The following is a 4821-nucleotide window of genomic DNA, read 5'->3' on the forward strand; positions in this document are numbered from 1 at the left end:
TGTGGTTTCGATTCCCAAACCGGTGATGCATTGTGTTCTTGAACAAGACACTCCACTCCGTTGTAACTGAGTAAACAGATTGGCGTTGTAGTGACGGGGAAACGTTGGCCCGACCCGCTTCGATGGCATCATACGAAAGCCACAACAACTGGAAGAAGCGCACTGTGACCAGCAATGCGTGACAACATCCGGTAGTCTGGTCCGTAGATATATATATGGAAAATTGAACATTAAACAGGTAAAACTCACAAGATCCAACATGGAAACCAGTTGTTGACTTAAGAAGAAAGGAACAACCCCCCCACACACACACAAATATATACGCAGGTTTTGTGGGTGTGTGCGTGTGTATAGTCATACATTGATCGTATAAACATATAAGATACATACATGTGTATATATATACATACATATATATATACATGTATATATATATGTATATATATATACATACATACACATGTATATATATACATACATACACATGTATATATATACATACATACACATGTATATATATACATACATACACATGTATAAATACATACACACACAGAGAGGCTCTTGAACATGTATTTATAAGCGACTGTCGTTTGTGTAAGAGAGAGAGAGAGGTGGGTGGGGGGGAGTGAAGCATGTGACTTCGGAATGCGTATCCTTGCATGCGTTGATCATTCTGTGTGGCTGCGAGTGAATGGTTCCGCACGAAACGAGGATGTCTGCGTTTGCAGAAAAGGCTGCACAATAATAATAATAAATAATAATAATAATAATAAATAATAATATCTGTGCAGGTATGGATTGTAAATGGATCCTCTCAGTAGTTCAATATATTGGTATATGCTCTGTGTGTGTGTGTGTGTGTGTGTGTGTGTGTCGTATGTCATCGTATATACATGAGATTGTGGTACCGATTGTGTGAACATGTTCGCTAAGTCTCTTTCTTTCTGTCTGTCTCCCTAGGTATTAATCTATTAAGGCCAGCGGTTTTCAACCGCAGCTCCCAGGGGTGCAATGTGGCCCGCAAGCATCCTTCCGGCGGCCCTCGACAGTTTTCCTTCTATAAATATAATTAATTTCTCTTTAATTGACTTGGGTTTCCCTTTTCCCGGTGCGGCCCCCTAAAGAAAAATTCAGGTTTTGGATCTGGTCCGGATATTTAAAAATGCTGGGAACCACTGATCGACACATAATGAGGACATCTTCGCAGTCGTTCGATGAGATGCTAGTAAATGCAGCCAAACCCAGCAGATTTCATTCTGCTGTCTTTAGAAAAAGTCGGACGCATTCGGTGCCCTTAAAACTGCGCAATGGTCACGGCTGGAATATTTTTGATCATAGTTTCATTGAATTCATGTTGACCTGAAGCTCAACACCAGCAACACCAACTCGTCCATCAAACACCACCACCAAAGTCCGGCAAGGCACGAGAATACGTTCAGTTGTGATGGTGATGATGATGATGATGATGACGATGAATGTTGTAGTAATGATCGCAGTGACGGTTGTCATCGTAATCATAACATTCGTTCGGTAGTAGTAGTATTAGTAGTGGTAGTAGTAGTATTAGTAGTGGTGGTGGTAGTGGTGGTAATGAAAAGGATTGAATGAACAAATAAATATATGTAAGAATTGCAACCGTTTTTAAGACATCCTAACGGAACTGGATCCAGGATCCAACACACGCACACACACGCACACACACACGCACACACACACGCACACACGTATGTCTATATAAATGCATGACATATATGTGTATTTATGAATGTGTGTGTGTGTGTGTGTGTGTGTGTAGGGAGATGGTGTTGATGCAGTAAAAAAACTGGAGAAAGGGTCATCCTGTACAAACTCTAATTCGGTAAGCGTCACCACCCCTCCCCCACCACACATCCCGCCCCCCGCCCCCCAGGTAAATGTCAAATATGTAGAACCAGCAAAGTGGAAATGAAATGAACGTACGAGATGCAGCTTTAGTTCCTCCCCCCCCCCCATATTGGTGAGCGACCCAGTTCTATTATCACGCAATCTCTCTCTCCCTCTCTCTCTCTCTTCCCAACGGGCACCTGCTGTTCTTGTAATCGCTTTCCTTTTCGGAGTTTGCGCTGGTTCACACCCCCTCCCCCCGCCCTTCCATATCTTCTTCTCTTGCCTCTTCTTCTCTCCATCCTACAAATTCACTCGTTACGTATCGATCTCCGTTCGCTTCGTTTTCTTTATCGACTCTTGCATTAAAGACCAGCCAATCATTTCTCCATCTATCACCTTCTCAAATCTATCTGTCTATCGATCTAATTGACAATCTAATTCTCTGACAATCCCTGTCTATCTATCTTTCTACCTGTCTATCATTCTATCCCTCTCTCTATCTTGCGTTCTCTCTCTCTTCCTTACTCTCAGTCTATCCATCTATGTTGCTCTCTCTCTCTCTCTCTCTCTCTCTATCCATCTCTCTGTCATCTAGTTAGCTCTGCATTTGTCCGTCTATCCATCCGTCCACCAATCTATCTATCCATCTATATTGCAGTCAATTTATCTGACTATCTAGCTATGTGCATGTATCTTTGCATCTTTTTGTATCTCTATCTGTCGCCATTTCTCGATATCTAAATCTATCGAATGGCTCTCCCGACCCCCTCGTATTTCTCTTTCCTGGCTTTGAATCTAACAGCTTCACATCAACCATACTGGTTACAATACGGAGAAAAATAGACGAAAGGGAAGAATATACAATAAAGGCACCAGTGATTGAATCACCGAAAATAGTGGGGGAAAAACGAAAAATTACCGAAAGCGACCATCGGAGAAAGAAAACGTAGGGCAAAGTAAGACATTGTAAAGAATTTTATTTAAGGGGACAATAGGGAACTAGGAGAGAGAATGAAAGAGAGGGGAAAGATGTGCTGAAGGAAAAATTGTAAAATATATTTGTGTGTGAAAGAAGCAAAGAAAGCAGAAGGCTTCGATGTATATAATTTTGGTGGGAACAAAATTCTTGTAATGTTAGATTTCGAAATGGAAAAAAAAAAAATGGGTGGTGGAGAATGAAAGAGAAAAAGGAAGATTGTTGCAAAAAGCCGTGGATTAATAAAAAAATTAAGTCGTTCATTCATTTTTAGAGAAGCAAAGGAATTAGAACGAAAGCAGTCCCAAGAATGGGGAAAACCAAATTCAGGGAATGATTTCATTGAATTTTTATGGGGAAGGGGTCCCCTTTTTGTCGATTCGAAAGCTTAAACCTTGTGAGGTTTACTTGCATTTTTGGCTTTCTTTTCTTTTTTGAGGGGCAGAAACATGGAATGTTGTAATAGCCCTCTTTCCCAACGTATGAGATTTGAAAAATTCCAGCGATAATCCTTTCTCTGTGATTCCACCGAAATAATGAATGACGCGATTTGGAAGAATGTCTGTGACAGCAACACCAGTTGGAATTCTACAAATAAGAGTATGCAACACCCTCCCAAACAAAAACAACAACAAACTGACCCCCAAAACAAAGCCAATAATAATAATAATAATAATAATAATAATAACAGTACAAGGCCAATAATAACGTTTGTTAAATTATTAACATAATAATGCTTTCTTAACAACAACAATAATAATAATAATGCTTTAATAATAATTGTTTCTAATAATAAAGGGTGTTTGAAACTTACCTCCTGTTTTAAAGACAAAATCTCCGACTTTGAGGAATATAAGGAAAATATATAATTTTTTTCTGCTATTTGCAGATATTTGCCGGTTTTGAAAAAAGACTGCTATATATTGTAATATTGTAATATTGTAATATGTGTTGTATGAATAGTTGTTCGCTAAACAGTCGTCAGGTGTGTGTGTGTGTATGAGAAATGAGAGAGCGAATGACGAATAGACAGATACACAGTACTATATAATATAAATGTGTATATATATATATATGTATGTATGTATGAGTATGTGTGTATAAGTGTAGGTGTATATATGTGTGTGTGTGTGTGTGGATATGTATCTGTATACAACAGCAGCAGTAGTTAAAGAGGAGAGAAGGGAAAAGCGAAGCAGAATTAGTTGACTACCGATGTGAAAGCTTCTTCACTGGCTGAGGAGAGTGAAAATTGCGTGTGTGTGTGTGTGTGTGTGCGTGCGCGTGACTATCTGACTGTGTGTGTGTGTGTGTGTGTGTGACAGTGGTTGTCGTAGGCAGCTTCCACAAAAAGCTAAGAGCAGATCCAACCAACGCTTAGTGTTGTGGTGGCGGCGGCGGCGGTGCTAGTAGTAATTGTAGTGGAGGTGGTGGTGGTGGTGGTGGTGGTAGTTGTCGAACACGAAGCAGCAGCGATGACGGAGCTTTATAGTAGCTGCCTTACTACTACTACTACTGCTGCTGCTTATAGTGATGATAGTGGTGGTAATAGTAGCAGAGAGAAGGAGGGCGCAGTCCCCCCTGACCAACAAAGCGAAAACACGGTTCGCGATATTAGAAAGTTGCTCTCGATTCTCACTCCACAGCGCATGCGCGCGATCGCTTCTCTCAACGCAATTTCTTCTATTTTCTCCAGCGATGCGATGGCATTTTCACCCCCGGTTTTTGTTGAATTTCGTTTTGCTTTTGTTTTTGTTTTCTTTTCTTATTGTTGAACATATCCGCATCTTTCTAAAAAAAAAAAAAAAAAAGAGAAAAGTAAAAGAAAGAAAAACCGAAAACATGTAAAGAAAAACAATGGAACTGTGAACCAGTCTCTTCTGGTTCTCCTTTCAGACCAAGATATGGAGAAGAGATGCGATGGTTGTTGCTTATGAAAATAATTAGGATTCTGTGGCAGACATACCCGTTTTGTC

The 4821-nt window shown here is 40.1% G+C and overlaps 1 protein-coding gene across 1 annotated transcript in view; it reads right to left on the reverse strand.

Annotated features, from left to right (window-relative positions):
• Window positions 1–4365, reverse strand: part of LOC115214212 (tetraspanin-18) — a 224819-nt gene extending 220454 nt beyond the window's left edge. The window contains exon 1 of the mRNA XM_029783323.2: window positions 3660–4365. The gene's annotated coding sequence lies outside the window, so the exon portion shown is untranslated. The remainder of the gene's footprint in view (window positions 1–3659) is intronic.
• Between the last annotated feature and the right edge of the window lie 456 nt (window positions 4366–4821).

This window comes from Octopus sinensis, linkage group LG7 (assembly GCF_006345805.1).
Source record: "Octopus sinensis linkage group LG7, ASM634580v1, whole genome shotgun sequence".
In the NCBI taxonomy this organism is placed as follows: domain Eukaryota; kingdom Metazoa; phylum Mollusca; class Cephalopoda; order Octopoda; family Octopodidae; genus Octopus; species Octopus sinensis.